Genomic DNA, 24,676 nt, shown 5'->3' on the forward strand with positions numbered 1-24,676 from the left:
CCTGCTGCTGCAACTTCTGTTCTATAATTTATGCCAAGGCTCGAAATCAAGTGCATTTACCCTCAAAAGGTTCATGTACCTACACTCACTATCACAGATGCAGTAGGCAAATACTCTCTGTGGAACGTCTCTCAGCCACTCGAGGTCAATACTTCCACCTGTTTAAAGCAATTCTTTAAGCATTATGAGAAAGTGTTTGAAAGTCGCAATGAGAAAGAAGTAAGAGCAGATTATGACACAATGAATACTTTACCGGTATTAAAGACCCCATCTCCAATGAAGGGGCAATTCTCTCCTGAAGCCAAACGTTTCATGGTTAATGGTTTTTATGCCGCTGCATACGCTCTCCACCATGTCCATGTTTTACAACTTGAGCCACCAACCTGCCAAATGCAATCCCAGGAGTACCAATTGTCGCAAAAAATCAATAACAGGGTTGCAATTTAAATCAACAGAAGTAGTAAAACCAGCATGATCATGAAGATATTGAACCCCAATCTTTCCGGATTTGTAATCAGGTAATCGAATAGAAGCAATGGCTTTCGCAGAAGACACAAAACCTGTGAGAGTAAATGTTGTCAACACACTTGATTCGGTATCAACTTTGAAAAGAAGAGAATTGCTTTGTGGTTAATTTGAGCAGCAACATCACCGGAGGAAAGTCCTCTACTCTTCAATAGCGTTGAATGCAAATCGATGCTGGAGTTGGTGGAGGAAGATATTGTGAACCGTTGATCGGAGTTGTAACCTTTGGTAAGGATATCTCTGGATAATTTTCCGATGTCGGAGAAGAGACCGGGGCCTTTGGAAGACATTGTTGATGATATTGTTAGGAAGCTTGGTGTGAGAGTACGATTTTGACTATGACCAAGATGCTAAATATTTTGGAGGAGTCTCTTAGAGTTTGTTCTAATAATCTTGCTGCAATCAACATGCCAGCAACCATGTCCAATGACGACCTGTGACCTGCAAGAAACACACCAAACTAGAACAAACTTGCAATTCATGATGCCAATCTTGAAAGGTCCCAGCTGAGTCTCCTTCTCCTGTAAATGGGGGTGCAAATGGATTAGATGGAAACCCTAACACTGCAAATGCAATTGCAACAGAGATGTATGAGGAAAGGTTAAAACTTCCCCTTCAAAGAATTTCCTTGGAAGATGCTGCGATGAAGCAAAGATTTGGAGACCAAATCTTGGACCCAAATCATGCCTCGATTTTGAAGTCATCTGCAGCTACTGGCCACTCACAGGGTTGGAGCAATTTCGTTATGGTATACAGAATCCACAACCTCCCTGTTACAAGAAATTCACTGCAGTAAAAAACACAAATTAATTAGTCAAAGCTGTGGAGTTTCAAAAAATACCCGAATTGGCATTAAGACAAAAAATGAAGAAGAAAGCACGAGCTCAGAATATCGTTTTCGGGTTTAGCATTAAACATGGCAATTCGTTTCTGAGTACATCAAAAGTGATTTGCAGGGATGCTCCTTTGAACACCAAAGACACCATTTGAAACCCTAACTGCAGAAATATAAAAGGAGAAGAGAATCAGGAATTGGGGAAAAAAAAGGAGAAGGAGGCGGAATTGAAACTTCAAAGCAAAATTAAAACCCTAATCCTAAAATACAAGAAAACCAGCGTTTGAAGAGAGGAAGGGATAAGAAAGCATTACCTGAGCTCGCCGTCACCGTCGAAGGTTAGCCGTCCTGTCCAATTTTCTTTTGGGAACCATGGATTTGTCTTGTCGCGCTTTGTGCTTTGTTTGAGAGACGATGTTTGAGCGGTTTTGTGAGAGAGACGAGAGTTTGAGGACACGCGATTGAAAGAGGGTTTGGTGTGAGTGAAATTGAGAGAGACGCGACTGTTGAGTCATGAGAGACGCAGTGTGAGAGAGACGGAAGCGGCTACGTTGAGAGGGAGAGATTTCTTTGAGCTTGAGAGAGTTTATGAGATTGTGAGAGACGCAGTGTGAGAGAGAGACAGAAGTGTCTATTGCTTCGTTTTCCTTATTTTCTTTTTTTTTTAATTTACTTTAAACGGAATAAGTCTTTTTGAAACTATTAAAAAAAATTTGTTTAAACTTCCTAAACTTTAGTTAATAAATGCTTACACATTTTTAATTCATATTCTGTTGAAGAACCCAACAGCCAGGCGGCTGGGTTTTAATTTTTGGTTCCTCCATCATTTATTAGGATAGTCCAACAGATTTCTTTTTTATTAGTTTTTTTATTTTAATTCTATTTTTTAATTTATCTTAGTTTATATATCTAAATTAGCATTGTAAATAATAACTAGTTATGAGTGGTCTGGTGGAGAGGGGTGGTTTCTATGGCCTTTAGTGTAGTGGGTTCGATACCCGCAATGAGCATTTTATTTCTTTTAGCATTTTATTTTCTTTTAGCGTTTTATTTTATGTTTATGTTTTTATTATACTCATGATTGATCTGCTTTCTTTTAATTTCATCATTCATTCAAAACCATTTTTAAACTATAAAAATCATATTTTTCTCGATTTAATATCGAGCCCATTTTCCACACCTTTGTAAGTCGATTGCTTTTTAAGCATCGCCATCAACCTCACATAGCTTACTCTTGGGATTTCTTACAATGTGCCGGTTCTCTTGCACTTACACTCATATTTCGCATCATTTGTTGTTTGGGCCTGATCTAATTATTTCATGATTTTGAATCCCCATTTGACAAAATGTACCCCACTTCCCCAATGTGTATATAATGTTGTATTGTTTTATTTCTCTATTTGTTTTAGACACTAACCAAAGAGTAAAATCCACCATTTCTGAAAAAATACAAAAAATATGACTCGATCCAACGTCGAGTATTTTCTCAATAAACAAATCAATTCATTTCGCCCTCCTATTCTATTCCTTTTCTTTCAAACTTTCATCAAATGCTTGATTCAACGTCAAGCCATTTTCTCTAATAAAAACTCAAAAAATATTAATTCATAGTCAAGACTTTTTCAATAAAGATGGAAGTGGAACGTGGTGTATACCACGCACTCCTGAGACTAGGATTCGAGATGTATATCTCGCCAATCCTAGCTCTCGCCATCATCCAATTTATCCACTTTGCTCTATCAAACACTCATTCAAATCTTTCTCAAACGTCCATCAATACTTGATCTAGGTCAAGTCATTTTCACAACAAAACTCAAAATACCTAATTCTTATTTAACACTTTTTTCAATAAAGGTGGAAATGGAACATGGTGTATACCATGCACTCCTGAGACTAGGATTCGAGATGTATATCTCGTCAATCTTAGCTCTCGCCATCGTCTAAAATTGTCAATGCGGTTTCTTCAAACCCTTTCTCAATCAAACCTAAAAATACTTAATCTCTATTAAACACTTTTGCAAATAAAGATGGAAATGGAACATGGTGTATACCATGCACTCCTGAGGCTAGGATTCGAGATGTATATCTCGCCAATCCTAGTTCTCGCCATCACTCAAAGCACATCCAACCAATCAAACTCTTTTTTTCTCGCCGCCGTGCGACCAATCAAAAACCTTTTAAAATGAAAGATATATTGCCTTAAGAGATACAAAACAATGTTTTGGCCACGATTGTTGAGTAGAGATAGATGACGCTTTTCCGAATGTAGATTTGTAAATCCTAACACCTAAGTACATATTGCATGACAACTCTAGGGCAGAACTTCCCCATTTCTTTTAGACCTTCCGTGCGTCTCCGATCTTGTGGCATGTCAATCCATCCTATTGCAAAGAGGTAACTGCCTAAGACTCGATTCAGCGAGCTGCGACGCCTACTGCTAGGACGTGAACACATTGCCCACTCTCCTTTGACACAACTAGTGTCCTCCTTTGTAAGTCCATGTTCAGATGGCAATCCCTATGTAGCCGAACTACGGCAACTCTGATTCTCATGTTCAGATGAGATACGTAGGCACAAGATGCGATGTCTTGCCGAGTTAGACTGACAACTAACAACTAATCTTTGTTTGTTTTCGCCCTCGTTGCGATCGAGACCTTCCCTTTCTCTTGCCCTAGTTGCAATCGAGACTTTTGTTCCCGTTAGTTAGCCGAACTACATTATGCTCTGATTCTCATTCCAGATGAGATATGTAGGCATAAGACGCGATGTCTTGGCGAGCACACATCTCTTTCACCCATAGGTAGCCGAGCTACGAAGACTTTGATTCTCATATTCAGATGAGATACGTATGCAATGGATGCGATATCTGCGCGAGTCATTTTTCTCTTGACCCTTTTAGTAAATAGTACATTAGATAAACCTACACCCTTTAGACAAGAACAACAAAAGTGGATCCCGTAGAGTACTACGGATGCGTAGGGGTGCTAATACCTTCCCTTCGCATAATCGGCTCCCGAACCCAAGATTTGGTTGCGAGACCTTGTCTTTTCCTTTCCTTTCTTCAGGTTTACTTCGAGCGTTTCCTTTCCCTCCTTTGGGATAAATAACACACGGTGGCGACTCTTCTGTCATCTTTTTCTTTCGCCGGTTGTTTTTTTTCGCACCCACTGTATTTTTCAGGTTGCGACAGCTGGCGACTCTGCTGGGGACCCGGTTTCCCTAAGCGAGTCCCTCCTAGCTTTTGTAGGTTTCTTGTTTGTTGGGTGTTTATTCTTTTGTACAGTTATTTATTTTCAGCATTTACCTGCTTTACCTTATTGCATTCATGTACATATGTTTGCTGTATCTGTGGGTTCTGTGGGTTGTTTGTTTGTTGGGTTGGGACTGTTCTATGAGAGATAAGCCCACTACCCAAACTTGAGTGTACACATAGGTGTTAGAGTGGATAGTCATGAGGCTTGCGTGGTATGTTGCTACGTTAAGTCGTTCATGAGACCCACATTCCAGACGAGGTTTCTGTTGGATATATTTTGTCCTATGGGTGTTCCATAACGACAGATATTCCTTTAGAAATCGTCGACTCTGGTGACCATTTCCCGAGAACTCAGTCGAGGCCTCTCCTCCGAGACGTGATTATGTTAGCTCTGGTGGGCGCATTCTCGCTGCTCAATCCGAGGACCCCGAGACTGGGAACTTGCTTTGGGATGTCCTGTTGAGGGGAGTCAGTGGAGGTCTTTTATCCCGAAATAATACCAAACCTTCAGTGGTAAACGTATTATTCTCGACTGAAGGGCTGAAGCTGACAAACTTCTGTTCTTAGAACCTACCAGTGAGGGGCGGGCTAAATTCAGGGAACCTTAACCTCCAACCAACCCGGTTTTCTGGAGCAGAGTTTTGATCTTATATTATATTCTTCAGTGGGTTTTCTCTTCAGACAGTGCAACCCGGCAGATGTTCAAGCAGATACAGCAGTCCTGATTTCCATGTCACTGCATTGCATCACATCATTTTGCATTCATATCACTTAATACATGTTTATCTATTCCCAGGGGTTTATATCTTCTTCTTGATTCCGGTCGGGGTTCTCTTGTTTTTCTACGATGGACATTGGCAGAAAGAGACACGTCGCCTACAAGTTTCCTGTGGTTTGTTTGGAGCCTATTCAACAGATGACGAAGTTAATGAATCACGATTCTCTAGAAGGATTCCGGAAGGAGTACGGGTTGATTCTAAGTTTCGTCACGGTTCTTTCCAAGGATCAACATGATGCTCTCTTCACACTGTTGCAGTTCTATGACCCTCCATTGAGGTGTTTCACATTCGCGGATTATATTTTGGTCCCTACCTTGGAGGAGATTTCCAGTTTTCTCAGAGTTCCTATCAAGTCACAGTTGTTATTCTACAGTTCTGAGCTTCTACCCGATCTCAGCATGGTTGCTTCGGCCACATATTTGGGGAAATCAGTCTTGAAGGCTAATATGTGTCAGAAGGGAGGAGTCAGTGGTTTTCATTTAAGTTTCTTACTGGGAGAAGCAAAGAAGAAGCTTGAAGATGGTGACCAGAGGGGTTTCAATGCTGTGTTGGCTCTTTGTGTGTATGGGGTTGTCCTGTTCCCTAATGTTGCAAAATTTGTGGACATAGACGTCGTACGCCTCTTTGTATTGGGAAATCCGGTGCCGACCTTGTTGGGAGATTTCTTTCATTCAGTGCATCACAGGAATGAGAATAGAAGGGGAGGATTGGTGAATTGTTGTACACCCTTGTTTTATAAGTGGTTCAGTTCTCACCTACCCAAGTCAGGAGCGTTCGTTGATGTCGAGGACTCGTTGAGTTGGTCGAAGAGATTGATGGGGTTGAGAGCTGAAGATATTTCTTGGTGGTCTGACCGGGGCTTGCTTCGGGCGGATATTATTTATAGTTATGGGAACTTCCCAAATGTACTGTTGGTAGGAAGAAGAGGAGGAATCAACTATAATCCTTCTCTAACGGTTAGACAGTTTGGATATGCTTTAAGAACTCCGCCTTTGGAAAAGGACGTGGAAGAATCACTATTTTTCCATTCTTCGCCTGATTTGACTGTATCCCGTAAGGTAGCAGAGGCCTGGCTCAAGGTGATCAAGAGAGGAAGAACTGTGCTTGGAAAAGGAGATTGTAGAACTTACCCTCAGTATGGAGAGTGGCTTCAAGGAAGAGTCGAAGAGTTGGGTCTGCCGTTTCCTATAGAAGAACCTTTGTATCCACCTACTCCTGCGCAGTCAACCATGGTGAGCCGAGAGGAGTATGACAAATTGAAGAAAGCCATGGAGGAGCTTCAAATTGAAAACTCGGAGTTAAGTGTGAAGTTGCAAGACTATATGCATCAATTCCATGAGGTAGAATATCAGAAGGGGGAAGCCGTCAGATTGCAAGAGGAAGCAGAGAGGAAATTAGCTGTGGAGGTGGACTTCTTTAGGAAGACAGACAAGGCCTTGGGATCATCCAGGTCTGAGTTGAGGCGAGTCAAGCAACAGTTAATGGATGCTCATGGTAAATTAGCTGGGTGGAAAGAGCAATGGGATGCATTTTCAACTTCTCGGAAGGCAAAGGAGGAGGAGATGGTGGCCGAACTGACTGGTTAGATGGAGAAATTGAAGACTTCGCTAAAGGAGAAGAACAATGAGCTTCTGTGGCCCGTTCTACTAATGGTTACATCACCGATCAACTCAATGAGGCTCGAGGACAGATTGAGGAACTTAAGGTGTTGGCAGGTTTGAAGAAATCCAGACTTGAAGAGGTATTCAGAGAAGATGACGGGAATTACTACAGAGAGCACATCAACGAGTTGGATGGAGTTATTCACCAGAGGAATCTGCTTATTCGGCGTTTCATAGAATTCCCAGATCATCCTGACACGACAACATTGCTGGCTGAAGTGAGGAGCAGTCCTCATGGTTTGTACACAGGAGGCTGAGTCCTGATTATTGCTCCTCCCTTTACTTATTGCTTTGTTGTTGTGTAGTGATGATCCACAGGCTTGTTGTGGAGATTCTCTTTTGATGTACTTTCGGCTAAGGCCCCTTTCGTTGAACTTGTTTGTATGATGGTTTCCCTTTATTGCATATTGATCTCAGAAGTTTATCCATGACTCGGTCTTCTTGCACTATTCACCTGATGTGAGACTGGAATCAAGGGGGTTAAATACCTTTTGGATTTGATAAACATGTCATTGCATTTACATATTCATTTTCATATCTTGCATAACAGGTACCGCTGCGGTGTTCTCATATTATTTGGTGTTCCACTAGCAGGATAGCTGATTCAGGAATTCACCAGTACGGAACCCGCAGAAACCACCAGAAAGCAATGGAAAGTCTACAAGCAGAACTTGCTGAGATGAGGGTCCGCATGAACCAATTCATGGATGTGGTTCAGGGAGTAGCTCAAGGACAGCAAGAGATTAGACAAATGATACAAAGGAATCCCGCAACTACTCAACCAGAGGTCGTGACTGATCCTCCAATTGCAGAGGTTAATGGACTGGGGCCTGTCCCGATCCCACATAACAACCACGATCAACAACCCATTCACGATGATCAAGAGGATTAGTTCTTGCTTCCAGAAGACTTTGGCATGGGCCATGGCATGGATCCCATGTTCAGGAGATTAGAGGAGAGGCTGAAGGCGGTAGAAGGACAAAACCCCCTGGGGGTAGATGTTTCTGACTTGGGATTGGTCCCAGGCGTGAGGGTCCCACCGAAGTTCAAAGTCCCAATCTTTGACAAGTACAATGGTAGCTCTTGCCCGAAGACCCATGTGCAAGCCTACTTCCGAAAGATGGTTGCATACTCTGATGACGAGAAGCTACTTATGTACTTCTTCCAGGACAGCCTAGCTGGGGCATCCCTGGAATGGTACATGAGGTTGGATAGAGCCCACATCCGTGTCTGGAGGGATTTGGCGGAAGCTTTTGTGAAGCAATACCAGTATAATGCAGACATGGCCCCGGACAGAACTCAACTCCAGAACCTGTCTCTTAAAAGCAATTAGTGCTTCAGGGAATACGCTCAACGCTGGAGGGAGACAGCTTCCCGTGTTCAACCTCCCATGTTGGAAAAGGAAATGGCCAACATGTTCATGAATACGTTGCCTGGACCTTACCTGGAGCGTCTGGTGGGGTGCAATGCCTCCAACTTTGCTGATGTGGTCTCTACCGGAGAGAGGGTAGAGAATTACCTGAAGACTTACAAGAGCCACAATGGAGGTGGATCTTCATCAGGAGTAAAGAAGCCATTTATGGGAGGACAGAAGCAGAGGGAGGGGGGTGTGAATTCTGTGTCTTCATATCAAAACAGGAGGAATAATTTTCAAAACTATCATCAGCAACCGTATGTTGCAGCTGTGACTATTCCGGCTGCAGCACCACTACGACAACAACAACCACAACGTCAGCAAACTCAGTATCAACAACAACAACAGCCAGGTAACAGACCCGCCTATCAACAAAGGCAGAGGATGATGGACCGGCGTTTCGACACTCTTCCAATGTCGTACGCTCAGCTGCTTACAAGTCTTCAACAACTATAACTTGTGCAGTTACGCACTCTGGCTCCTTCGGTTGGTAGACTTCCGGTGGGTTATGATGCCAATGCTAGGTGTAGTTTCCATTCTGGGGCACCTGGCCACAATATTGAGAACTGCAAAGCTTTTAAGCACGTAGTTTAGGACCTCATAGATTCAAAGGCTATCAACCTTGCACCGGCTCCTAATGTCGTCAACAATCCCATGCCACAGCATGGTGGTGCAAACGTGAATATGCTGGAAGAAGAAGCCAAGTCCGTTAAGGATGTGATGAAGTTGAAGACTCCGTTGTTGGAAATTAAGGAATGCTTGCTGAAGGCTGATGTTTTCCCCGGTTGTGGGAAAGGTTGTTTGGATTGCGCTACACAGGGTAAGGATTGCTTGAAGCTGCAGCAGGGTATCCAGGTCTTGCTTGACAATGGTACCCTCCAAGTTGAAGACTTGTCTGTCAAAGAGTTTGCTGAAGGGGTAGTTGAAGAGGTGTTTGAAGATGCTGTTGAAGAATTCACAGATGTTGTTCCTGCTGACTGTGTATTTCCCATTGATGTATTTAATTTTTCAAATGTTGTTGCTGATATACCAAACAATGTGTCTGATTTTGATGTAACTGAACTTGATTCCGATGTTCCGGATGTTTTTGTTTCAATGAATGAGATTCCTGAGTATGACTATGATGTCGCTACTATCACCATCTTTTACCCGACTAATTAGATCAGTGTGCCAGAAGCACAACCAGTGCCACCAGTGCGACCGGCCGCTATGACAATCACAACCCCTGGTCCTTTACCTTTCACAAGCGATAGGGCCATTCCTTGGCATTATGGGGGGAATGTATACACACACGATCATGGGGTGGAACGACCTTTGAAGGTAGAAGAGGGTCAAAAGTCTAAACTCGAAGTTGAAGGTCCCGCAGTGGACAATGTTGGTGGAATCGGGCGATTCACCAGGAGTGGCAGACTATTCTCGCCACCCGTTACCCAAACTGAGAGCACTGATGCCGCGGTTAAGGCCAAAGGCAAACAAGTTGTAAATGAGGGCACTTCTGCACCCCAGACTGGCTCAGAGCCTACTTTCTCGAATGATGTGGACGAGCTCTTAAGAATTATAAAGAAAAGTGACTACAAAGTAGTCGATCAGTTGATTCAGACGCCATCTAAGATATCCATTCTCTCACTCCTGTTGTGTTCAGAGGCACACAAGGAGGCACTTCTGAAGGTCCTTAATGCTGCATATGTGCCTCAGGAGATCTCAGTAAACCAACTAGAAGGGATCATTGCAAATGTTCATGCAAGCAACGGGTTGGGTTTTACTGATTCTGACTTAACACCAGCTGGACGCAACCATAACAAAGCTTTGCATATCTCAATGGAATGCAAAGACACCGTGTTATCTCATGTTCTGGTGGATACAGGTTCCTCTCTCAATGTGCTACCCAAGAGAGCCCTGTCAAGGTTAGAAGTAGAAGGTTTGATCTTGAAACCTTCCGATCTCATGGTGAGAGCCTTCGATGGTTCTAAGAGGTCGGTGTTTGGAGAGGTAGAATTGCCAATTCAGATTGGATCACAAACCTTCAACACCGTATTCTATGTGATGCATATCAGTCCCTCGTACAGTTGCCTTCTGGGTCGTCCTTGGATCCACAATGATGGGGCAGTCTCCTCAACACTGCATCAGAAGATCAAGTTCCCAGTCAATGGAAGAATTGTCACCGTCTGTGGTGAGGAGAACATACTGGTAAGTAACCTGTCTACCTTCAAGTACATAGAGGTAGAAGGTGAAATTCATGAGACTCTCTGTCAGGCCTTTGAGTCAGTTCAGATCAAGGATGCAGCTCCGGTGGAAGGGGTTAAAGCAGGAGCCCCTATCTCATCTTTCAAGCAGGCGCAAGCCTTGGTGGATTCAGGTATTGCTCCCGGTTGGGGACGTCTATTGGAGTTACCAATGAAAGACGATAAGTTCGGGATTGGGTATCAACCAGCGCTGACTTCTACAACTTCAGCACTTCAGACTCGTCAGGGGCCGATTACTTTCTCTAGTGCTGGCGTCATCCAATATGGCCAGATCTCTGCGATCAACGATGAAAATGGAGATAGTGATTGCGACATCGACAACTGGGTGCGTCCGAGGATCCCTGGTGAAGTCATCAACAATTGGTCTTCCGAGGAAATTGTCCAAGTCACTCTTCTAGAGGAGTAATTTTTCTTTGTTTATTCATGCATGTCCAAGTCTTACGTTCCGCCCAGGGCGTAATGACTCATTGTAGGGCTCATCTATGTGAATACCTGCATTGTTTATCATAAATGAAAGACGTCTTTTGCATTCAAATATTTTGTTCACTGTCTTTCTATTTTTGCAGTTTTCAAAATTTCAAAAGAATAAAAATATTTGGCAATGTTTTGTATAGTTTTCACTCACTGTTCACACTCATAAGCACATACCATCACTCATGCAGATGCACATCACCGGATCCTATTGATAACGATTCTGCTATGGCTCGCTTCGACTTCGAAAACCCAATCTTCCAAGCTGAAGAAGAGGGTGATGAAGACTGTGAACTCCCTGAAGAACTTGCCAGGTTATTAAAACAGGAGGAAAGGGTCATTCAACCGCATCAAGAGTCTGTTGAAGTGATTAATCTCGGCACCGAGGACGCCAAGAGAGAAATCAAGATAGGGGTTGCTTTGGAAGACGATGTAAAGAAGGGGTTGATTGAACTGTTGCAAGAGTATGTTGATGTCTTCGCTTGGTCTTATCAGGATATGCCAGGGCTTGACACAGACATTGTGGTACACCATTTACCTCTCAAAGAGGGTTGTCCTCCGGTCAAGCAGAAGCTCAGAAGAACAAGACCAGAGATGGCTGTCAAGATAAAAGAAGAAGTGCAAAAACAGTTGGATGCAGGGTTTCTAGCGGTTACCAATTATCCGCCATGGGTCGCAAATGTCGTTCCAGTACCTAAGAAGGATGGAAAGGTACAAATGTGTGTCGACTACCGGGATCTGAATAGAGCCAGTCCTAAAGATGATTTCCCATTACCTCACATCGACGTTTTGGTGGATAACACAGCTCAGTTCTCGGTATTCTCCTTCATGGATGGCTTTTCTGGCTATAACCAAATCAAGATGGCACCAGAAGACATGGAGAAGACAACTTTCATAACCCCATGGGGAACCTTCTGCTATAAGGTGATGCCGTTTGGTCTGAAAGACGCTGGGGCAACATATCAACGAGCTATGGTGACTCTGTTCCATGATATGATTCATCATGAAATCGAGGTTTATGTGGACGATATGATTGCCAAATCTCAGACAGAAGAAAAACATTTGGTGAATCTGCAGAAATTGTTTGAACGGTTAAGGAAATTCAAGTTGAGGCTTAATCCGAACAAGTGCACTTTTGGGGTGAGATCTGGAAAATTGCTGGGTTTTATTGTTAGCGGAAAAGGGATTGAGGTGGATCCTGACAAAGTGAAAGCAATACAGGAAATGCCTGAGCCAAGAACGGAGAAGCAAGTTCGTGGTTTCTTAGGGAGGTTGAATTACATTGCAAGGTTCATCTCTCACCTAACAACCACGTGTGAGCCAATTTTCAAATCGCTGAGGAAAGATCAGGCTATCAGGTGGAATGACGATTGTCAAAGGGCTTTTGAAAAGATAAAAGAGTATTTGCAGAATCCCCCTATCCTCATGCCTCCAGTCCCAGGGAAACCGCTGATTATGTACTTGACAGTACTTGACAATTCTATGGGTTGTGTTCTCGGTCAACACGACGAGACAGGTAGGAAAGAGCATGCCATCTACTACTTGAGTAAAAAATTTCACAGACTGCGAGTCGAGATACTCAATGCTTGAAAAGACATGTTGTGCACTTGCATGGGCTGCTAAGCGATTGAGATAATACATGCTGACTCACACAACCTTACTGATCTCCAAGATGGATCCAGTCAAGTATATATTCGAGAAGCCAGCTCTCACCGGAAGGGTTGCTCGTTGGAAAATGGTATTGACAGAGTATGATATCCAGTATACATCCCAGAAAGCCATCAAGGGGAGTATTCTGTCAGACTATCTTGCTCAACAACCGATTGAAGACTATGAGCCGATGAAGTTTGATTTTCCAGATGAAGACATCATGTTCCTCAAGATGAAAGACTGTGAAGAGCCAGTTGTTGGGGAGGGACCTGATCCAGATGAAAAGTGGATTTTAACGTTTGATGGGGCCGTCAACGCCAAAGGAAGTGGAATTGGCGCTGTCATTACTACTCCGAAAGGTGCCCACATGCCTTTCACCGCTCGTCTGACTTTCGAGTGCACCAATAATGAAGCTGAGTACGAGGCCTGTATCTTGGGTATTGAGCAAGCCATTGATTTGAGAATCAAGACTCTGGACATCTTCAGAGATTCAGCTCTAGTGATCAATCAAGTAAATGGTGATTGGAACACTCTCCAGCATACTCTGGTCCCCTACAGAGATTACACGAGAAGACTGTTGACTTTCTTCACAACAGTAAAGCTGTATCATATACCTCGTGATGAGAACCAGATGGCAGATGCTCTTGCTACTCTATCCTCCATGATCAAGGTGGTTCGGTGGAATCATGCTCCTAGGATCGATGTTATGCGCCTTGATAGGGCCGCGTATGTGTGTGCTGCTGAACTGGTAGTTGATGACAAGCCCTGGTATCACGACATCAAGTGCTTTCTGAAGAATCAAGAGTACCCTGCAGGGGCATCCAACAATGATAGAAAAACTTTGAGAAGATTGGCAGGCAGTTTCTTCTTGAACAAAGACGATGTGATGTATAAGAGGAACTTCGACATGGTTTTGCTCAGATGCGTGGATAGACATGAGGCGGACATGTTAATGCAGGAAGTTCATGAAGGTTCCTTCGGTACTCATGCCGGCGGACATGCAATGGCTAAGAAATTGTTGAGGGCGGGTTATTATTGGATGACCATGGAATCAGATTGTTTCAAGTATGCTCGGAAGTGTCATAAATGCCAGATTTATGCTGATAAGGTGCATGTACCTCCGAATCCTTTGAATGTGATGTCTTCGCCGTGGCCGTTTGCTATGTGGGGCATTGACATGATTGGAAAGATTGAGCCGACTGCTTCCAATGGGCATCGCTTCATCCTTGTTGCCATCGACTATTTCACCAAGTGGGTCGAAGCAACATCGTTCGCGAATGTCACCAGACATGTGGTTGCCCGTTTCATTAAGAAGGAAATCATTTGTCGCTATGGGATTCCCGAGAGAATCATTACTGATAATGGTTCCAATCTCAATAACAAAATGATGAAGGAGTTGTGCCAGAACTTCAACATTCAGCATCACAATTCTTCCCCCTATCGTCCTAAGATGAACGGTGTTGTTGAGGCAGCAAATAAGAACATAAAGAAGATTGTGCAGAAGATGGTCGTTACGTACAGAGATTGGCATGAGATGCTACCCTTCGCCTTGCATGGGTACCGCACTTCAATACGTACATCGACCGGGGCAACCCCTTACTCCCTTGTGTATGGTATGGAAGCGGTCCTGCCTATCGAAGCGGAGATTCCATCTCTAAGAGTCCTGTTGGATGTCAAGCTAGACGAAGCTGAATGGATTCGAACAAGGTTCAACGAGTTGAGTCTTATTGAAGAGAAGCGAATGGCAGCCATTTGTCATGGGCAGTTGTATCAGAGTCGGATGAAGAGAGCCTTTGATCAGAAAGTGCGTCCTCGTTGTTTCCAAGTCGGAGATTTAGTGTTGAAAAGGATCCTTCCTCCTCAGACGGATCACAGGGGCAAGTGGACTCCTAACTATGAGGGACCTTATATTGTCACCAAGGTTTTTGATGGAGGGGCCTTAATGCTTGCAATGATGGATGGCGAAGACTTCACTTCTCCTGTGAACTCAGACGCAGTTAAAAAATACTTTGCATAAAATAGACCCGCTGGACAGTAAAAAGAATAGTCCAGGCAAAAATGGGCATCCTGACGAACCAAGAAAATGAAAAGGTTCGGGCAAAGATTAGGGATTAAAAATGAAAAGATCGTACACCCGGTAAGTTGAAAACCTGAAAAGGCAACTTAGGCAAAAATGGGTATCCCGGTGGATTGAAAACCCGAAAAGGGGCGATCCAGGCAAAAGTTAGGGATTAAGCGAATGACTGTGTTCTGAGTTAGTTCTGAATCTCATCTCATGTCAATGACTGGAAACTTTCAAAAGGTAGGAAACAGTCCAATCACTTTTTCAGAAAGCTGATCATCTGGAGGATCTTGAAGACGAGCAAGTCATAGCAGAATTGGAATCCAATAGAAATCCATTTCACATTGCCATTAGATTAATTTCTGTTTTTATCTTTTGTGCGATTACCTCTTTCCAGGGATTGCTTCCTGATGTAAATGCCTATTCAGAGGCCATTCAATCAATAAAATCATGTTACTCAGTATATCTCTGTTTTCATTTTCATTTTACTGTTTTGTTTGCAAAAATGACGTCCGAATTTTTGATAAACATTGCATCATGACACATAAGGGCTTTACAGGTACATGCTTAATAAACATTTAAAAATCGCTGTGAATTTTAAGTGCTTTGGATCGTCTATTCAGAACAGATACCCTCGGGGCATTTCCTAAGCATGTGTGTCAGACTATACACTCCCCAGCGGAGTTGACAGTACCAGACTGTATCTTCCCAGCAGAAGCAGCTGCTCCTCAGAGTTCGATGCCAGATCGAGGATTTCAATCCCAGATCGATGATCTCTTTCCTAGAAGCATAACCTCGGTACCGTATCGGTGTTTGCTCCCCCCTGCTGAGTCATCTCTCGTAGATTATGGTTGCCAGAACCACTATCGCTTCCCCCAACAACAGGTTTGCAGCGCCGTTCTCTCCCCAGTTAGAGTCTCGGTATCTCGTCATTGCCAGAACACCGCGTGGCCGGTCATTTCCCCACATAGTTCATTATGCTGTGCATCTCCAACAGTAGTGCCAGGGTCCAGAAGATTGTGATCATTTCCTCAACAGGATTCCTTGCTTCAGTTTGGCATTTTCCCCAGCATTTCGCATCCCTGCATGTAGAATCATATTGCATTGCATCCTCCCAAATCGCGTAGCATTTCCATTTTCATGGAGCATTACGCCATCGCAAAATTCAAACATACGCATGTAAGCATAAAACATTCTCGGTATCCCAAGTGATAAGCCAGAAGTTTGTTTCTAGTGCTCAGACTGAAAGTTTGTTCATGACTTATTATCCCCAGCATGGGTCGTTGGCCCACGTGCCGCCTCAATTATCATGTTCCCTATTTCTGCCGATGCTGACAGGCATGAAGTTTCCGGTATCCAGACCGAAGTGGCATTCAGGCCAGTTTCCGATGTTCAGATCGAAGAAGTTTCCGACAATCAGGTCGAAGCACTTATGGCATTCAGGCCAGTTTTTCCGATTTTCAGATCGAAGAAGTTTCCGACAATCAGGTCGAAGCACTTATGGCATTCAGGCCAGTTTTTCCGATTTTCAGATCGAAGAAGTTTTCGACATTCAGGTCGATGCAACTTGTGGCATTCAGGCCAGTTTCTGGTATCCAGACCGAAGTGGCATTCAGGCCAGTTTCCGATGTTCAGATCGAAGAAGTTTCCGACAATCAGGTCGAAGTACTTATGGCATTCAGGCCAGTTTTTTCCGATTTTCAGATCGAAGAAGTTTCCGACGATCAAGTCGAAGTACTTGTGGCATTCAGGCCAGTTTTCCGATTTTCAGATCGAAGTGGTGTTCAGACCAGATTTTCGGTGATCAGACCAACATTGATACTCTCATATTCCGATGCTTAGTGTTCAGACTAATGTGCGGCGTTCAGGCCATGGGTATTCCTGTGTTACCATTTATTTTGGTATCCAGGTCAACTTTCTGTTTCGGTACTCAGGCCGATTTTCACCGTACCAGACGGATTCTTCTTTCGAGATTGCTTCTTTGCCGATTCTGACAGGCATTGTTAATTATTTTCCCAGCGGAGTGCAAATTGTTCGTCTGTTCTTGGTATTCGATCACTCTTCACCCTAATCGTCAGAAAGCCGAGGCTATTCATATCGACAGGTTCACAGTGGATTGAATAGGGGTAGCTGTAACATCTCAAAATTTGTCCTCCTTTTCTTTCGAAAAAAAAAGAAGAAGAAAGAATCACGCATCCATGCATATCATATCATATCATATCATATCATATCATATCATATCATATCATATCATATCATATCATATCATATCATATCATATCATATCATATCATATCATATCATATTGTATCATATCATATCACATCATGTCATAGGGATTCAGGATCAAAATCCGGGTCTTCTTTGTATTTAACCATCTCCCACTATGATCATATGAAGAGTGTCCTGCCTCATATTCTCTAGTTGAAGATACTTAAATAGGGGCAACTGTCATACCCCGATTTTGACCCTGAAATTTTTCCATTTTTTTTCATTTTTTATTTGGCACTTGGCCTAAAATTCACTTGCATACATTCATTCCCAAATCCATATTTTTGTTACACATTGGTCATTGTCTAGGCCTTTTTGATCATGGTGCTTTTGATTATAAAATGGATTTTAATTATTTGACTTTTTAATTTTCAATTTGATTTTAATTTTGAATTAAGTTTAATTCCAAATTTCAATTTAATCTTAATTGTTTATTTTACTAATGATTCAAGCTCTAATTGATTTTAATTTTCAAATAAATGTTAGAATTGATATCAAAGTAATTTTAACAAATTATAGATTAATGTGATTTTATTTAGTTTTATTGGTTTTTGTATTTTAAATTGACATTGAGATGAGTTTTACAAACACTTCAACCAAGTTCAAATTACAATCACAAATCAAGTTCCAACCAAATTCTCATTCATTCATTAATATCATACATTCAAAAATCATATTCAACCATGCATTCATATCTAGGTCATTACATAACCATGAACCAAATTGCAACATACATATTTCCATAAACCATGGCATTGCACAACCATTACAACATGTCCAAACTCATTTCTCATACATACATTTTCATTTACGTTCAATTACCATTACACAAATCATGTAGTAAACCACATTTTTTTTACAAATCACAATTACAAGCAATAACAACATCTGTTACGGAGTTATTCCAGAAGGGGGCGGGAGACAAAGCATTGAATCAACTAGAAAAGTCGGTTAGTTCAAAGCTTGAAGCTACAGTGGCTATGTAGATACAAATAGAATTTCAAACTACTGGCAGAATGGACTTTTGAACTACACAATTGCTATTCGACGGCAGTATGTTTCTTTTGTAACACAAGTCAACAACGGCATCCCACACAAAAGCAAACCGTGACGGTAACCTCGCATCACACCTAACAGGAACAGAAACAAAGATGTTAGGGAAAAGCAAGAATAAAACAGTGATGATTGAATATATATGTTTTGTAATACTGCACCTTAAATCTGCTTGATATGAGTGTTTTCGTTGGAAAGAAGCATATCATCTCAAAGTTGCAATTATGGACACATGTGTTGGGCTACTTTGATGGCACACCGACCAATAGCAGCCTAATCCCACTGTAAGCTATTCTGGTCTTCCTGTATTTCATCGTCCAGATGCTGATACGGCACATGAGCAGTATAGCAGCACATGCCATGGTTCACACATGTTGGCCGGTCCTTACGCTTTGGCTGTAGAAAAATAAATTGAAGTATGGTTCAAAGCTTATGACTTTTAAGTGCTTAAAGCAAATAAGTCAATCAAAACTAAATCACAATGAAAACTTGGGTGTTTCTGAATTGGCCAAAAGGATTCTAACCGTAAGCCTATCAGAAACGGATTGACTTGCTGGTGCAAGCCTTGTGGCCAAGCCTATAGACGGAAATTCAGACACGGCTGGTGAGCTTCAAGGAGAAGCTCTTGTGCACAAAACCTATGTTGCTCGTCTTATGGTTGGAGAAGCATCGGCTCCTGCTGCTGCAACTTCTGTTCTACAATTTATGCCAAGGCTCAAAATCAAGTGCATTTACCCTCAAAAGGTTCATGTACCTGCACTCACTATCACAGATGCAGTAGGCAAATACTCTTTGTGGAACGTCTCTCAGCCACTCGAGGTTAATACTTCCACCTGTTTAAAGCAATTCTTTAAGCATTATGAGAAAGTGTTTGAAAGTCGCAATGAGAAAGAAGTAAGAGCAGATTATGACACAATGAATACTTTACCGGTATTAAAGACCCCATCTCCAATGAAGGGGAAATTCTCTCCTGAAGCCAGACGTTTCATGGTTAATGGTTTTTATGCCGCTGCATACGCTCTCCACCATGTCCATGTTTTACAACTTAAGCCACCAACCTGCCAAATGCAATCCCAGGAGTACCAATTGTCGCAAAAAATCAATAACAGGGTTGCAATTTAAATCAACAGAAGTAGTAAAACCAGCATGATCATGAAGATATTGAACCCCAATCTTTCCGGATTTGTAATCAGGTAATCGAATAGAAGCAATGGCTTTCGTAGAAGACACAAAATCTGTGAGAGTAAATGTTGTCACACTTGATTCGGTATCAACTTTGAAAAGAAGAGAATTGCTTTGTGGTTAATTTGAGCAGCAACATCACCGGAGGAAAGTCCTCTACTCTTCAATAGCGTTGAATGCAAATCGATGCTGGAGTTGGTGGAGGAAGATATTGTGAACCGTTGATCGGAGTTGTAACCTTTGGTAAGGATATCTCTGGATAATTTTCCGATGTCGGAGAAGAGACCGGGGCCTTTGGAAGACATTGTTGATGATATTGTTAGGAAGCTTGGTGTGAGAGTACGATTTTGACTATGACCAAGATGCTAAATATTTTGGAGGAGTCTCTTAGAGTTTGTTCTAATAATCTTGCTGCAATCAACATGCCAGCAACCATGTCCAATGACGACCTGTGACCTGCAAGAAACACACCAAACTAGAACAAACTTGCAATTCATGATGCCAATCTTGAAAGGTCCCAGCTGAGTCTCCTTCTCCTGTAAATGGGGGTGCAAATGGATTAGTTGGAAACCCTAACACTGCAAATGCAATTGCAACAGAGATGTATGAGGAAAGGTTAAAACTTCCCCTTCAAAGAATTTCCTTGGAAGATGCTGCGATGAAGCAAAGATTTGGAGACCAAATCTTGGACCCAAATCATGCCTCGATTTTGAAGTCATCCGTAGCTACTGGCCACTCACAGGGTTGGAGCAATTTCGTTCTGGTATACAGAATCCACAACCTCCCTGTTACAAGAAACTCACTGCAGTAAAAAACACAAATTAATTAGTCAAAGCTGTGGAGTTTCAAAAAATACCCGAATTGGCATTAAGACAAAAAATGAAGAAGAAAGCACGAGCTCAGAATATCGTTTTCGGGTTTAGCATTAAACAGGGCAATTCGTTTCTGAGTACATCAAAAGTGATTTGCAGGGATGCTCCTTTGAACACCAAAGACACCATTTGAAACCCTAACTGCAGAAATATAAAAGGAGAAGAGAATCAGGAATTGGGGAAAAAAAAGGAGAAGGAGGCGGAATTGAAACTTCAAAGCAAAATTAAAACCCTAATCCTAAAATACAAGAAAACCAGCGTTTGAAGAGAGGAAGGGATAAGAAAGCATTACCTGAGCTCGCCGTCACCGTCGAAGGTTAGCCGTCCTGTCCAATTTTCTTTTGGGAACCATGGATTTGTCTTGTCGCGCTTTGTGCTTTGTTTGAGAGACGATGTTTGAGCGGTTTTGTGAGAGAGACGAGAGTTTGAGGACACGCGATTGAAAGAGGGTTTGGTGTGAGTGAAATTGAGAGAGACGCGACTGTTGAGTCATGAGAGACGCAGTGTGAGAGAGACGGAAGCGGCTACGTTGAGAGGGAGAGATTTCTTTGAGCTTGAGAGAGTTTATGAGATTGTGAGAGACGCAGTGTGAGAGAGAGACGGAAGTGTCTATTGCTTCGTTTTCCTTATTTTCTTTTTTTTAATTTACTTTAAACGGAATAAGTCTTTTTGAAACTATTAAAAAAAATTTGTTTAAACTTCCTAAACTTTAGTTAATAAATGTTTACACATTTTTAATTCATATTCTGTTGAAGAACCCAACAGCCAGGCGGCTGGGTTTTAATTTTTGGTTCCTCCATCATTTATTAGGATAGTCCAACAAATTTCTTTTTTATTAGTTTTTTTATTTTAATTCTATTTTTTAATTTATCTTAGTTTATATATCTAAATTAGCATTGTAAATAATAACTAGTTATGAGTGGTCTGGTGGAGAGGGGTGGTTTCTATGGCCTTTAGTGTAGTGGGTTCGATACCCGCAATGAGCATTTTATTTCTTTTAGCATTTTATTTTCTTTTAGCGTTTTATTTTATGTTTATGTTTTTATTATACTCATGATTGATCTGCTTTCTTTTAATTTCATCATTCATTCAAAACCATTTTTAAACTATAATAATCATATTTTTCTCGATTTAATATCGAGCCCATTTTCCACACCTTTGTAAGTCGATTGCTTTTTAAGCATCGCCATCAACCTCACATAGCTTACTCTTGGGCTTTCTTACAATGAGTCGGTTCTCTTGCACTTACACTCATATTTCGCATCATTTGTTGTTTGGGCCTGATCTAATTATTTCATGATTTTGAATCCCCATTTGACAAAATGTACCCCACTTCCCCAATGTGTATATAATGTTGTATTGTTTTATTTCTCTATTTGTTTTAGACACTAACCAAAGAGTAAAATCCACCATTTCTGAAAAAATACAAAAAATATGACTCGATCCAACATCGAGTATTTTCTCAATAAACAAATCAATTCATTTCGCCCTCCTATTCTATTCCTTTTCTTTCAAACTTTCATCAAATGCTTGATTCAACGTCAAGCCATTTTCTCTAATAAAAACTCAAAAAATATTAATTCATAGTCAAAACTTTTTCAATAAAGATGGAAGTGGAACGTGGTGTATACCACGCACTCCTGAGACTAGGATTCGAGATGTATATCTCGCCAATCCTAGCTCTCGCCATCATCCAATTTATCCACTTTGCTCTATCAAACACTCATTCAAATCTTTCTCAAACGTCCATCAATACTTGATCTAGGTCAAGTCATTTTCACAACAAAACTCAAAATACCTAATTCTTATTTAACACTTTTTTCAATAAAGGTGGAAATGGAACATGGTGTATACCATGCACTCCTGAGACTAGGATTCGAGATGTATATCTCGCCAATCTTAGCTCTCGCCATCGTCTAAAATTGTCAATGCGGTTTCTTCAAACCCTTTCTCAATCAAACCTAAAAATACTTAATCTCTATTAAACACTTTTGCAAATAAAGATGGAAATGGAACATGGTGTATACCATGCACTCCTGAGGCTAGGATTCGAGATGTATATCTCGCGAATCCTAGTTCTCACCATCACTCAAAGCACATCCAACCAATCAAACTCTTTTTTCTCGCCGCCGTGCGACCAATCAAAAACCTTTTAAAATGAAAGATATATTGCCTTAAGAGATACAAAACAATGTTTCGGCCACGATTGTTGAGTAGAGATAGATGACGCTTTTTCGAATGTAGATTTGTAAATCCTAACACCTAAGTACATATTGCATGACAACTCTAGGGCAGAACTTCCCCATTTCTTTTAGACCTTCCGTGCGTCTCCGATCTTGTGGCATGTCAATCCATCCTATTGCAAAGAGGTAACTGCCTAAGACTCGATTCAGCGAGCTGCGACGCCTACTGCTAGGACGTGAACACATTGCCCACTCTCCTTTGACACAACTAGTGTCCTCCTTTGTAAGTCCATGTTCAGATGGCAATCCCTATGTAGCCGAACTACGACAACTCTGATTCTCATGTTCAGATGAGATACGTAGGCACAAGATGCGATGTCTTGCCGAGTTAGACTGACAACTAACAACTAATCTTTGTTTGTTTTCGCCCTCGTTGCGATCGAGACCTTCCCTTTCTCTTGCCCTAGTTGCAATCGAGACTTTTGTTCCCGTTAGTTAGCCGAACTACATTATGCTCTGATTCTCATTCCAGATGAGATATGTAGGCATAAGACGCGATGTCTTGGCGAGCACACATCTCTTTCACCCATAGGTAGCCGAGCTACGAAGACTTTGATTCTCATATTCAGATGAGATACGTATGCAATGGATGCGATATCTGCGCGAGTCATTTTTCTCTTGACCCTTTTAGTAAATAGTACATTAGATAAACCTACACCCTTTAGACAAGAACAACAAAAGTGGATCCCGTAGAGTACTACGGATGCGTAGGGGTGCTAATACCTTCCCTTCGCATAATCGGCTCCCGAACCCAAGATTTGGTTGCGAGACCTTGTCTTTTCCTTTCCTTTCTTCAGGTTTACTTCGAGCGTTTCCTTTCCCTCCTTTGGGATAAATAACGCACGGTGGCGACTCTTCTGTCATCTTTTTCTTTCGCCGGTTGTTTTTTTTCGCACCCACTATATTTTTCAGGTTGCGACACATTTGTCTGAAGCTCTCCCAGGCCAGGGATAAGAGCTGTGAGGTCTTACCCTCACTTCCCATTTCATCAGCTTCATCCTAACTCTCAATGTTAGGGTTAAGAGCTAACATCACCCTGTTACAGTAGCTTGTTTGTCGAGGTTGACATGACCCCTCGACTAAAGCTTAACCTTGTGTGAGCCCATCTGTTTGTATATAGTGTGTGTGCTTGCTCTTGTGTTTGTATGACTTTGCTTGTGCTGTTTAGGATAACTTGCTGCCTGTGCAAGTTAGATAGAAACCTCAACCTAGGACCATTGTGGATTGCATGATAACTATTAGGCTCGAGTCAATCTCCCTTCTAGTTTGTCATTTCCCTGTCTCTGGTTAGGTTAGAAGTTTCTCCCCTGTTAACGGGAACTACGTTGCCCTGATCCTCATACCAGATGAGGTACGTAGGCAGGAGATCGTACGGGATCTCTCCGGGCACCCTTTTCCTTTTTTGTGTGTGTTTGCTTGACAGTTAGCAGGCTCGAGTACCAGACTCCCTGTTAGCTCGTTTGTTCAACTTTTTTGTTGCTTTTGACGACTCAGCGTCCGGTTAACCTCTTGTTTTCTTGGAGTCTGACGTAAGTCCAACGATTGGCAGTTGGTTTCCTGTGTGTGTTTGTTGGTTCGGAGTCTGATGTAAGTCCAGTGATTGGCATTCGGTTTCCATGTTTGCCTGTTTGTGTGGAGTCTGACGTAAGCCCAGCGATTGGCAGTCGGTTTCCTGTGTGGGTTTTGTTTGGCGTGCGTGAGCCGAACTACGGTAGCTCTGATTCTCATTCCAGATGAGATACATAGGCATAGGATGCGATATCCTAGCGAGCCCTTTCCCCCTTCTTCCACCTGTGTCTTATTCCAGTGTGTGTGTGCATTCTTTTGAGCAGTGTTTAGCAACCTTTCTTCTATCTTTTTGAGCGTGGATCCCGTCGAGTACGACAGATGCGTAGGGGTGCTAATACCTTCCCTTCGTATAACCGACTCCCGATCCCATCTCTCTTTGGTCGCGAGACCACGTCTTTTCCAGGTTTACTTCGAGCGTTTCCTTTCCCTCTTTTGGGATAAATAACACACGGTTGCGGCTCTGTTTGTTTTGTTTTAGCCCGCCGGTTGTTTTTCGCGGATGCGACAATTACCTTTGGTTCAGACCATACTTTGATCACATTTCTTTCCATCTCATGCCTCTAGTTTCCTGAACTACGAAGCTCTGAATTCCT

The 24,676-nt window shown here is 42.2% G+C and overlaps 2 pseudogenes; both read right to left on the reverse strand.

The window, feature by feature from the left end:
* Positions 1–316: 316 nt before the first annotated feature.
* On the reverse strand, positions 317–815 carry LOC127123375 (mitochondrial outer membrane protein porin 2-like; annotated as a pseudogene).
* An 18,447-nt stretch (positions 816–19,262) lies between these two features.
* On the reverse strand, positions 19,263–19,704 carry LOC127123376 (mitochondrial outer membrane protein porin 2-like; annotated as a pseudogene).
* Between the last annotated feature and the right edge of the window lie 4,972 nt (positions 19,705–24,676).

This window comes from Lathyrus oleraceus, chromosome 2 (assembly GCF_024323335.1).
Source record: "Lathyrus oleraceus cultivar Zhongwan6 chromosome 2, CAAS_Psat_ZW6_1.0, whole genome shotgun sequence".
Classification (NCBI taxonomy): domain Eukaryota; kingdom Viridiplantae; phylum Streptophyta; class Magnoliopsida; order Fabales; family Fabaceae; genus Lathyrus; species Lathyrus oleraceus.